Here is a 13,886-nt window from a genome sequence, read left to right as displayed (position 1 = left end):
AATTAAAAATACATAGAATAGTGTATCGATCTATACGGGACGAATATTGGAGATTTCATTGTTTGATTAGTGTCGATCGACATTACTATATTCGTTAAAGTCTAACATAAGATTAACAGGATCAAACACTGATTAAATATTAGATAATACGTTCTTAATTATTATCTAAAACCCTAATCTGACCCAATAACAAAGGGTCAATGATAATCATATAAATAGTCACGAATTTCGGAAAAAAAAAAGGTAAGTCACCATCATGCATTAATTATACCGAGCACTGAATACCAAGATCTTACTTGAGCGTTGTAGTGTCTTTTGCAAGTATCATCCAGACCAGGAGTTTACGAGGAAGAGGAGGATAGTGAAAGGAAAGGAGGAAGGTGTTCAGTGAAGCAAAGAGGTAGAAGTAGACCGACCGACCAAGGAGGAAGGTAACAGTTCTCTTAGTCTCAACCTGTTCGAGAACAATTGGCATCCACCGTAGAGCCGATAAAATTCGAAGGAAGAGAAGATCAAATGGTGTCAACTAGGAATATGACGAACGAGAGGATGTCAGAAGCTGAGCAGATGACATTGCTAATGTCTTTACAGATAAAGATGGCTGAGATGAAGAAGAAGAATGAGGAAGAGATACTACCTCTCCGAAAAGAACTTAAGCACATTGAAGTCTAACATATGATTCCACATAGAGCTTTTAGACGAATTACCCACTATGTAAGCGAAATCTTTAATGGTGGAAATGGGCCTGGAAATATCAATCTTAACATGAAATCTATTATAACTTCTCTTACGCCATTTCATCAAAGCAGAGAAGGTAATCACAAGTTTAATACAATTAATCAAATAACTATCATCGCTCTTAATAAAAGGTAAGGATATCATCCACGTTAGAAAAAAATGAGAATTAAGAAAAAATTGTCGAACCCAATTCTAAATATACAAAACATTAGAACATTTAAAAAAAACTATTGAATAAATATTGAATGTATTGACATGTAGGAACATAAAAATAATAATAATAATAGTAATAAAGAATAATAACAATATATTAATATTAATAATAATAATAATAATACTAATATTAGTAATAATAATAATCATAATAGTAATAATATTATTAATAATAATAATGATAGTAATATTATTATTATTATTAAAATTAATAATAAGAAGAAGAAAAATATTAATATTAATATTATTACTACTACTAATAATATTAGTAATAATAATAGTAATAATTATATTAATATTAATAATAAGAAGAATAAGGATATTTATATTAATAATAATAATAATAATCTAAACTTAATGGAGATTCTCTATTTTAATGTTGATAATATTTATTATGTATTGTAATTATTCAAATACTAATAATTAAGTGTTTTTGAAATATTTAGATAATCTTATTTAATTACTTATTTAATAAAAATTAAAGTATATTTTTTATGATATTTATTAAAATAAATAATATATTTTTAAAAAATGAATATTTTAATAATTATTAGACATAAATACACCGTGAATTCAAAATATTACACTTTGAGTGTCAATGCACACATTTAATAGTAGGTGGATCAGGTGTACTAATAAACATGATTACATTCCTCTAAAAATGAGAAAGATTTTAGAATATGATGTTGACAGTTAAGATATGGAACCTTAGTGTGTTGTGCTGCTGATGTTGATAATAATAATAATAATAATATTAATATTAATATTAATAATAATAATCATAATAATATTTTAAACTTCAAGAAGATTCTCTATTTTGATGTGTGTCTAAATGTATAGTAATTATTAAAATACTATTAATTAAGTGCTCTAAAAATATTTAGATAATTTTTATTTATATATTTAATAAAAATTATATTATTTATAAAATTTAATAAATAAAGAATATATATTTAAATTAATAATATTTTAACAATGATTATACATAATACATAAGGACATTAAATTAGAGTGTTTTCCTGATGATGTACTGAGTGAATTCAAAATGCTAGACTTTGAGTGGTCATTACACATATTAAATATGCAGGTGGATCATGTGTGGTACACATTATTACATTCCTCCATAAATGGTGGAGATTTAAGAATATGATGTTGAGTGTTAAGATATGAAACCTTAGTGTGTTCTGCTAATAATAATATTAATATTAATAATAATACTAATAATATTAATAATAATAATAATAATAATAATAATAATAATAATAATAATCTTTAATAACATTTTAAATGACACATTATTATTTTATTATTAAAATGAAAAAAACATATAAATAGAAAATTCGGTTATTCAGGTTTCATTTTAAAAGAACAACCATCTCTCTAGAAGTTTTATTTTCCTTTTTCTCTCCCTTCTTTCTAAGATTATGACCTTATTAGTTTGGGAGCCTACTATTGGACTCCTGGCAGTGAACACTACAAGATTGCCCAATCAAAATCTCGGATAGAGTAAGTTCAATTTTTAGTTTCCTTTTTAATCAAATTTTGAATTTGTTAGGTTGTCTCTATCTATTCTTTGCATCTAAATCTTTTAGCTTCAGGTGAATCCCTGTTAGCTTAGGGTCCTAATGATATAGTTAGATTTTTTTATCAGGACTATATGGTGTAGGTTAATTATCTTTAAGCTCTTAGTAGATTTAGAGCTCTTAGTGAGCATTTGCTGAAGTATAGGTAAGGGAAGCTAGTTTTATTCTTTTCAATAGAACCCTAGGTTAGAAGATTTGGATGTAGGGGTGACGTGGTCACCAGTCTCAAATTTTGCTTACAGGATTGTCTTTTCTAAGAGTAAAGTAATATATTGATTGAAATGTGAAAATATTTGTGATTGAGAATTGAAAGTGTTTTTGATTGACAATTGAAATGGAATTTGTTTGAGATTGAAATGTGAAATTGTAGATATAATAGATGTTGTAAAATGTATGAGTTTGGAATTGAATGAGTTAACGAATGTATTTGAATAGTTTGTTGAATTAATTCAAATGTGATGTTTGATGACAATTGGTTGTTTGATATTAAATGAGATATGGAATGGTGTGAAAGTGTGATCAAGACATAGTATTTTCAAGAAAGGAAATATTGTATTGAGATTGTTGTTAGGGTGTATTTATTTGTTAGGCCCGTAATGAGACAATCTTAACTCTATTGATATAATAGAATCACATAGATGAAGTTATTTAGCTGGTGAGAGTCGAAAGAGGTTCATATGACTTTGTCTATAGTTTGAAATATAATATGGTCTTTCAGATCATATGAATTTACATGTCATATGAGGTGATGAAATATTGAGATGTTTATGCGCATGACTATGTGGATTCACAGCTAGTAGTATGACAGGTGCAGGTCTCATACACGAGTCTTCTGGAAGTAGAGTCAAGTGTTTAAGTATGTGAGTCAGTAGAGATCTAACAGGAATAATGTGTATGATAAATGTGATGAACACTTGATGACTTTGTGTAAATTATGAAAATTTAATGGATTATGCTTGTTCTTAAAAGTCAAATTTAAATTAGAATTCTTAAAAATAACTAGCTTACCTTGTGATTTGTTTTGTGTTTGTTTTCTTTAATATGTAATTGTTCTCGCCGGTTGACTCAGCCGTCGTTGACTTCAAAGGCAGATGGTGACTCCTTCTATCTCCTGGTGGTTTTCGCTCTCTCTTTGGGTAGCTGAGAGTGGCTTCGTTGAAACAGAGGGAGCCTTACCTGTTGATTGCACTTCGACGATCAAGTCAGTACTAGGCTAAGAAACAGTAAGTATGTAAAGCAATTTCATCTTTAGGGTTCTTACCACCCTTTATATAGGTTGTAATTAGGTCAACTTCCCTATCCCTCAAAGATCTTTCTTTAAGTGGAATTAGGGTTCACTAGTGAGGCATCTTGTGACGCGTTGCACAAGCTTAGCGCATCCGCGACATAAAACTTGCCTCTTTTGGAGTGCAATCTTTCTAACAGTATGGCCGTTAGGGTACCAACTCATGTACCAGCGCTGCGGCGCCATCTGTTCTGTGGGTGCCCTAGTTATTCACGTGTCATGCATGCAATCTTTCCCTGGAAACCCTAACCCTTACGGGCCTTAGCGCCTTCAGGAACACTTGCTTGTGTCGTACCCGAATGTACTATACACACCCCATGTATGATCCTATCGTGATTTAGGTCTTTCTGGTATCTGGGTGTTAACTCATGTTAACTCATACTATTTGTGGGGCTTAGCTTACGTGGCCCACTATTATTGTCGGACCACCAAGGTCCGATGTCGATGACTGATGTCGACCTCTTCTTCAACCGATGTCCGAAGTCTGGTCAGTACAATAATGATCGTGTTAATTTACATGGGAACAGATGAAGTTGCAGGTGATAGAGCTTCTCAGTGAGCAACTAAAGGAACAAATGCTTTTATGTTGAATGTGTTGTTTGTAAGCTTTTGTATATATATTAAATCCCTACGAAGAGGGTTATCTTTTTGAGATACAAATATGAGAAAGTAGTATATATTTATATGCTAAATAGATATTGCTCGTTTTACTTTTATTTTATTATATATGAGTTAAATTAGGGATGTTACATTCTAAACTCCAAAAAGGTTCTCCAAAAAGGTTCTCTAATGCACGTGTTTATTATGTATAGTCATTAGAAAAACACCAATAATTAAGTGCTTTAAAAATATTTAGATAATATTATTTTAATTATTTAATAAAAATTAAAGTATATTTTTTATAATATTTCATAAATGAAGAATATAATTTTTAATTTATAATATTTTAACAATTATTATACATAATACGAAAGGACATTAAACTAGACAGTTTTCTTTATGACATCCTAAGTGAATTCAAAATACTAAACTTTGACTGGTGAGTACACACATTTAATAGCAGGTAGATCATGTGTGACACACATGATTAAATTCCTCCCAAAAAGATGGAGATTTAAGAATATGAGTTGAGATACGAAAAATGTTGTGCTAATAATACTATTACTAATAATAATATTCTAAACTTCAAGAAGGTTCTCTATTTTAATGTTCATGCTTTTTATGTATAATAATTATCAAAATACTATTAATTAATATTAATTAAGTGCTTTGAAAATATTTAGATAATATGATTTTAATTATATACTTAATAAAAAATAAAGTATTTTATTTATAATATTTAAAAAATGAAGAATATATATTTTAATTAATAATATTTTAATAATTATTATACATAATACACATTAACATTAAACTAGAGAATCTTCGTGATGATGTATTGAGTGAATTAAAAACTATGAAGTTCTGATACGGTGATGGCCGCTTCCGCGGGTCGAACGCGTATTGGACACAGATACTTGACCGACATGAGGTCGATACCGTGTCGAATGCAGTGAGCTGGGCCGGACACAACCCAGATTGTGGACACGCGATGGATACTTTTAAATGCACGGAGAATGTGGAGGAGGACAAAGAAGATGAAGGAGGGACGAAGACTATGAACTGATGAAAGAAAGAAGAAGATGAAGCGTTAAGATTTTTTTTTAAAAAGGGAAATTAAGATTCATTAATTTATTATATTACTGACATGACATGTGTCTGCTTTTTCTTTATTTATAGTGTGACAATGACACGGTGCTTTGGTGCTTGACATTAAACTACATTTTATAGTTTAAATTATTTTTTAAACAGTAATATTTTATTAAATATTAATATTATAAGATTAAATTTTAACTTCAAAAGAAATAAAATATTTTAAATCACAATATTTTGTATTTAATTATAATACTTTAAATAACTTTAAATAAATATAACTAGTTATTAATTACTATTATTGATAAATATTTATATAATAATATAAATGTAATCAAATAATTATTTTTATGATTATATTAATGATAAATATTTTTATGATTGTATAAATATAAACACTTAAAAATAAATATTTGTATGATTATGTAAATATAATCAATTAATGATAAATATTTTGATAGTTATTATGATAAATATTTTTATGATTATGTAAATATAATTACTTAATTAATGATAAATATTTATGCTTATTTAAATATAATGACTTAATTATGATTATGTAACCACTTAATGATAAGTATTTATGGTTATGTAGATATAACCACTTCATGATAATTATTTATGGTTATGTAAATATAATCACTTAATGATAAATATTTATGCTTATTTAAATATAATCACTTAATTATGATTATGTAAATATAATCACTTAATGATAAATATTTATGGTTATTTAAATATAACCACTTCATGATAAATATTTATGGTTATGTAAATATAACCACTTAATAATAAATATTTATGGTTATATAGATATAATCACTTTATGATAAATATTTATGGTTATGTAAATATAACCACTTAATGATAAATACAAGTCTATAAATACAATAACAAAGGAGTATTTCTGACTTACTTAATACTCAATACATTTAGTTATTAATCATATATCTTACACTCTTGAGCATCGGAGATGTGGACTTTCACTCGATTTTCGTCTCAAGACAGAGATTGGTCTACTTGATCATCTCATATTCACCACCTTGGACGGCTTAATCTCTAACCCGGTTAGAATGTTTATTTTAAAAAATCTAATATATTATACTACTATTAATTTTTAGTTTGCTAGATGTTTTGTTTTTTTATTCATAAATTATATCTATTAGATGAATTTATTTGATTTTTATATTTAAGTAAATTTATTATATTTAATTTATTTTTGTTAGGAAATTAAGATGAATATAGCTAATCAAGCTATCGAACAAGAAGATGAAACAAAATCTTTGTGGAGATATGTTTCAAAGCTAAGAAAAACAACTGGTGGCGGAAATAATATGATCCAATGTAGTTTGTGTAATTTTATATTCAATGGATCTTATACTCGAGTAAGAGCTCATTTATTAAAACTTATGGGAGCAGGAGTTAGAAGATGTCCGTATGTGACCACGTCAAAACTTGTTGAGTTAAAAAAATTAGACAATGAAGCAAAATTGAAAATAGAGGGTTTGAAACAAAAAAAAAAAGGTCTCTCTACCACCTGTATCTGATGAAGGAAATCAAACTAGGAGTGATGTTAACCCAAAATTCAAAGGTTCTTTACAAGCTGCTTTCAATATTCAAGCGAGAGATACTCTTGATTGTGACATTGCAAGAATGTTTTATTCTTCAGGACTACCGTTTCATTTAGCAAGAAGTCCTTATTATAGAAGTGCATTTTCTAATGCAGCCAATACTTCTAAACTTAGTGGATATGTAGCGCCAACATATAATAAATTGAGAGGTCCTTTACTTTCAAAGGAAAGAAGTCATGTAGAAAATCTTTTGCAACCTACACGACACTCGTGGAATCAAAAAGGTGTAACAATTGTTAGTGATGGGTGGAGTGATCCTCAAAGAAGACCACTCATAAATTTCATGACTATCACTGAGAGTGGACCAATGTTTTTAAAGTCAATAGATGAATCTGGTGAGATAAAGGACAAATAATTTATCGTTAAACACATGAGAGATGTAATTATGGAGGTTGGACACAACAATGTGGTACAAATAATACAGATAATGTAGTTGTATGTAAGGCAGCGGGTATGCTCATAATAATATAAATGTAATCAAATAATTATTTTTATGATTATATTAATGATAAATATTTTTATGATTGTATAAATATAAACACTTAAAAATAAATATTTGTATGATTATGTAAATATAATCAATTAATGATAAATATTTTGATAGTTATTATGATAAATATTTTTATGATTATGTAAATATAATTACTTAATTAATGATAAATATTTATGCTTATTTAAATATAATGACTTAATTATGATTATGTAACCACTTAATGATAAGTATTTATGGTTATGTAGATATAACCACTTCATGATAATTATTTATGGTTATGTAAATATAATCACTTAATGATAAATATTTATGCTTATTTAAATATAATCACTTAATTATGATTATGTAAATATAATCACTTAATGATAAATATTTATGGTTATTTAAATATAACCACTTCATGATAAATATTTATGGTTATGTAAATATAACCACTTAATAATAAATATTTATGGTTATATAGATATAATCACTTTATGATAAATATTTATGGTTATGTAAATATAACCACTTAATGATAAATACAAGTCTATAAATACAATAACAAAGGAGTATTTCTGACTTACTTAATACTCAATACATTTAGTTATTAATCATATATCTTACACTCTTGAGCATCGGAGATGTGGACTTTCACTCGATTTTCGTCTCAAGACAGAGATTGGTCTACTTGATCACCTCATATTCACCACCTTGGACGGCTTAATCTCTAACCCGGTTAGAATGTTTATTTTAAAAAATCTAATATATTATACTACTATTAATTTTTAATTTGCTAGATGTTTTGTTTTTTTATTCATAAATTATATCTATTAGATGAATTTATTTGATTTTTATATTTAAGTAAATTTATTATATTTAATTTATTTTTGTTAGGAAATTAAGATGAATATAGCTAATCAAGCTATCGAACAAGAAGATGAAACAAAATCTTTGTGGAGATATGTTTCAAAGCTAAGAAAAACAACTGGTGGCGGAAATAATATGATCCAATGTAGTTTGTGTAATTTTATATTCAATGGATCTTATACTCGAGTAAGAGCTCATTTATTAAAACTTATGGGAGCAGGAGTTAGAAGATGTCAGTATGTGACCACGTCAAAACTTGTTGAGTTAAAAAAATTAGACAATGAAGCAAAATTGAAAATAGAGGGTTTGAAACAAAAAAAAAAGGTCTCTCTACCACCTGTATCTGATGAAGGAAATCAAACTAGGAGTGATGTTAACCCAAAATTCAAAGGTTCTTTACAAGCTGCTTTCAATATTCAAGCGAGAGATACTCTTGATTGTGACATTGCAAGAATGTTTTATTCTTCAGGACTACCGTTTCATTTAGCAAGAAGTCCTTATTATAGAAGTGCATTTTCTAATGCAGCCAATACTTCTAAACTTAGTGGATATGTAGCGCCAACATATAATAAATTGAGAGGTCCTTTACTTTCAAAGGAAAGAAGTCATGTAGAAAATCTTTTGCAACCTACACGACACTCGTGGAATCAAAAAGGTGTAACAATTGTTAGTGATGGGTGGAGTGATCCTCAAAGAAGACCACTCATAAATTTCATGACTATCATTGAGAGTGGACCAATGTTTTTAAAGTCAATAGATGAATCTGGTGAGATAAAGGACAAATAATTTATCGTTAAACACATGAGAGATGTAATTATGGAGGTTGGACACAACAATGTGGTACAAATAATACAGATAATGTAGTTGTATGTAAGGCAGCGGGTATGCTCATAGAATCTAAATTTCCTTCAATCTATTGGACTCCTTGTGTAGTGCACACCTTGAATCTTGCATTGAAAAATATTTGTGCAGCAAAAAATACTGATAAAAATAGTGATATTTATCATCAATGTTCTTGGATTTCACAAATTGCTGATGATGCTACCTTTGTTAAAAACTTTATTATGGGACACTCTATGAGATTATCAATGTTCAATAATTTCAACTCATTGAAGTTGCTCTTTGTTGCTCCAACAGGATTTGCTTCAACCATAGTCATGTTAAAAAGGTTTAGAAGTTTGAAAAAATGACTCCAAGAGATGGTTATTAGTGATGAATGGTCTTTTTACAAAAAGGATAATGTGGATAGTGCACAATTTGTGAAAGAAACTTTGTTGACGGATAATTTGTGGATGAAGGTTGATTATATACTTGCTTTTACTGCCCCTATTTATGATGTTCTTAGAAAAACAGATACGGATATGACATCTCTTCACTTGGTATATGGAATGTGGGATTCAATGATTGAAAATGTGAAAAGAGTCATATACCAACATGAAAGGAAGATAGAAGTTGAATATTCATCATTTTTCAAGTTAGTAGAGTTAATATTAATTGATCGTTGGACTAAGAGTAGCACACCTCTTCATTGTCTGGCTCATTCTTTAAATCCAAGGTAATACATTATATAGTTAAATTATTTCATAATTATATTTTTTGTGTACATATTATTTATAATATCATAAATTTATAATATTATATTGATTTATGTTTATATATTTTTAATTTTGTAGATATTATAGTCGAGAATGGTTAGATGAAGATTCAAAAAGACTTGCCCCACATCAAGATCACGAAATTACTCAGGAAAGAAAAAAATGTTTTATGAGATACTTTGATGATGCAAACATAAGGACACAAGTAAATATAGAGTTTTCAAACTTTTTAGGTGGAAGAGAAGATTTTGCTGATGTTGACTCTTTAAGGGATAGAAGTAAAATGGATGCAAAATCATGGTGGATTGTTCATGGAACTCATGCACCAACACTTCAGAAGATAACTCTTAAGCTACTTGGACAACCATGTTATTCTTCTTGTTGTGAAAGAAATTGAAGTACCTATTCTTTCATACATTCTCTGAAAAGAAATAAGATGACACCTAAAAGGGCAGAAGATCTAGTATTTATCCATAGTAATCTCCGTCTTCTATCAAGAAATTCCTCAAAAGAAGAGGAAACTAAATTGTGGGATATTGCAGGAGATGATTTTTCATTGGATGAAAATGGAATTCTTGAGATTGCTAATTTATCTCTTGATGAACCAGAATTAGAAGTTGTATTTTTCAATGAGGATGAACAAATGTAAAATTCAAACATTATAATTTAAATATGTTTATCTTTTGTTAGATTTTTTTATAAATATATATTTTTTTAATTTTTTCAGATTAGGAAGTATATTAATATATTTTAAATATATATATATATATATATGTCGTGTCCCATATCCTATATTTTTCAATTTAGCCGTATCTCTGTATCCATATCCATATCCATGTCTGTGTCTATGCTTCATAGATTAAAAATACTAGACTTTGAGTGGTCAGTACACATTAGGGGTGACAGACATGATTACATTCCTCTTAAAATGGTGGAGATTTTAGAATATGATGTTGAGTGTTGAGATATGGAACCTTGTTGTGTCGTAGTAATAATAATAACAATAATAATCAGAATGATATTCTAAACTTCAAGAAAATTATCTGTTTTAATATTCGTGTTTATTATGTATAGTAATTATTATAATACTATTAATTAATTACTTTAAAAATATTTAGATAATATTATTTTAATTATATATTTAGTAAAACTTAAAGTATATTATTAATAATATTTTAAAAATTATTATACATAATGCATAGGGACATTAAGTTAAAGAATTTTTAGTGATAATGTACTAAACAAATTCAAAATACTAAACTTTGAGTGATCAGTACACATACTTAATTACAGGTGGATTAAGTGTGACACGCATAATTACATTCATCGCAAAATGGTGGAGATATTAGAATAATGTCGGGTGTTAATATATGGAACCTTGTTGTATTGTGTTAATAATAATAATAATAATAATAATAATAATAATAATAATAATAATAATAATAATAATAATAATAATATTCTAAATTTCAAGAATATTTTATATTTTAATGTCGTGTTTATTATGTATAGTAATTATTATAATACTATTAATTAAGTGCTTTAAAAATATTTAGATATTATTATTTTAAATATATATTTAATGAAAATTAAGTATATTATTTATAATATTTAATAAATAAATAATATAATTTTTAATTAATAATATTTTAACAATTATTATACATAATACACACCAACATTAAACTAAAGAATTTTTCGTAATGATGTAATAAATGAATTTAAAATACTATACTTTGAGTGATCAATACATACATTTAATAGTATTTATTAGTAGGTGGCTCAGGTACAACACACATGATTACATTCCTTCTAAAATGGTGGAGATTTTAGAATATAATGTAAAGTCTTGAGATATGAAACTTGTTGTGTTATGCTAATAATAATAATAATCATAATAATATTCTAAACTTTAAAAAGATTTTCTATTTTAATGTCCTTGCTTATTATGAATAGTAATTATTAAAATAATTTTAATTAAGTGCTTTAAAAAATCAAATAATATTATTTTAATTAATTATTTAATAAAAATTAAAGTATACTTTTATAATATTTAGTAAATAAATAATATAGTAATTATTAATTAAGTGCTTTAAAAATATTTAGATAATATTATTATAATTATTTATTTGTATAATTACCTTATTCGTCCCCACATTTAGGGTCAATATTCAATTCACTATAGTGATTTTATAAAAAATCAATTTGGTCCCAATGTTTTTTAAAATGTACATAAATTGGTCTTTTCCGTTAAGTCGCACCTTATAGAGTCAAGTGTTGTTTATGTGACAAAGAGAGGTAGGTTTGAGAGATGTGAGGTGTCAAGTGACGGTGTCCTCTGAGGTCGTAACCCTCGCATAGTCACTAACGGCATCTCCTTCCACCATTGTGGCTCCTGCTCCAACGACCAAGCCTCTGACAACGTCTCCTTTGGCTGCGGTGCCAATAAGCTCTCCCCATGCGCCTATGTCTACAACTGCAACACCTCCGACGCCATCATGCGAAAACGTGAACACTGAAACATGAAAATCAAATCACGAAGCACAAAGAGGATCTGAAAACGACAACGGAAGCGAGAGAAGCACCAACAGGGAGTTCCGGCGAAGGTGTTCCTATAGCGTTGGTGGTGGGCTAGGTCGTTGGAGCAAGAGCCACAATGATGGGAGGAGATGTCGCCGCCGACAATACGAGGGTTATGGTCTTAGGGAACACCGTCTTATAATACAATTTCATAACTTCTTAATCTAGATTCTATTTAGTCTAGATTGGAGAGATTTTAATCATGTTAGATGTTTTTGAAGTCCACATCTTGGTAAAATCTAATGTATTTCACATTAGGATCATACTTGTTGTGGTTCCACCTTTTAAAATGCTAGACCAAAATTACAATAAGTGTGATGTGCCATTTCATTTATTTTTTATTTTATGAAATTTTTATATTTTCACAAACACTAACATGTGATGTGTTTTCCCCTTATTTCAGAAGATAATAAACAAGGGGTGTGTGTCTACAAAAGATGAAAACATCATAATAGATCCCCAGTTTGATATAGGTATGAATAATTGGTCTGAAGAGGCTACAAGATTGCTTTACATGACTCCATGGGAGATGGGGAAATTCTTATGAAGTCAGGTAAATTCTTTGCATTTGCAACAGAACGTACCCAAAGGTGGAACGAGATTCAGCAGGATATTATTGGAAGAGTGCAGTGCAAGCTTGCCTACGAGGTTACTGTATTAGTTTGGATATTTGGGAACATTGTCACCACTTTTGATGTAAGGCTACTTTGTGGGTTCAAGCACCAGATCTTGAGGAGCAGTATATGGGCATTGTAAAGTTAGTTTCCATCTTAATGCTTTATTGCATCGTTTCTCATAGGCTTAAACACCTCAAATATCTCAATCCCATCTCTATCTGCCATATAAGAAGCACTTGACGTTGTAAGGTGTGATTTAACGGAAATGACCAATTTGTGTACATTTTAAAAAACATTGGGACCTGTACCGACCAAGTCATCAGGCGTGATGACGTGTCTTGCACGTGCTCTGGTGGGGCGTGCTCAATGGAACGCGTAGGCTAGAAAAGATGAATGGTTCAGAAGTGGGCATAGTCGCCGATCGCTGAATTGGCGTTCTCCGATCTCTAGTGTTCGTAACCGGCGGTCACTAGAGTTACGTCGCAGTCGCCGTATGAGAGTGCTAGGAGAACGAATGATTAGAGATCGCCCGGGAATGCTAGGAGATCGGGTGGTTTACACGCCGCCACAAGGAGCACATCGCCGGATCTCCCAGCAAACTTAGTTAAAG

The 13,886-nt window shown here is 28.8% G+C and overlaps 2 pseudogenes; both read left to right on the top strand.

Annotated features, from left to right (window-relative positions):
• Positions 1-5,294: 5,294 nt before the first annotated feature.
• On the top strand, positions 5,295-7,613 carry LOC150025864 (uncharacterized; annotated as a pseudogene).
• Positions 7,614-8,520: 907 nt separating this feature from the next.
• LOC150025863 (uncharacterized) lies at positions 8,521-10,728 on the top strand (annotated as a pseudogene).
• Positions 10,729-13,886: the final 3,158 nt, after the last annotated feature.

Source organism: Phaseolus vulgaris, chromosome 7, assembly GCF_051622355.1.
Source record: "Phaseolus vulgaris cultivar YP4 chromosome 7, ASM5162235v1, whole genome shotgun sequence".
Lineage (NCBI taxonomy): Eukaryota > Viridiplantae > Streptophyta > Magnoliopsida > Fabales > Fabaceae > Phaseolus > Phaseolus vulgaris.
Note: the sequence above shows the minus strand (reverse complement) of the source record. Positions and strands in the feature narration are given on the sequence as shown.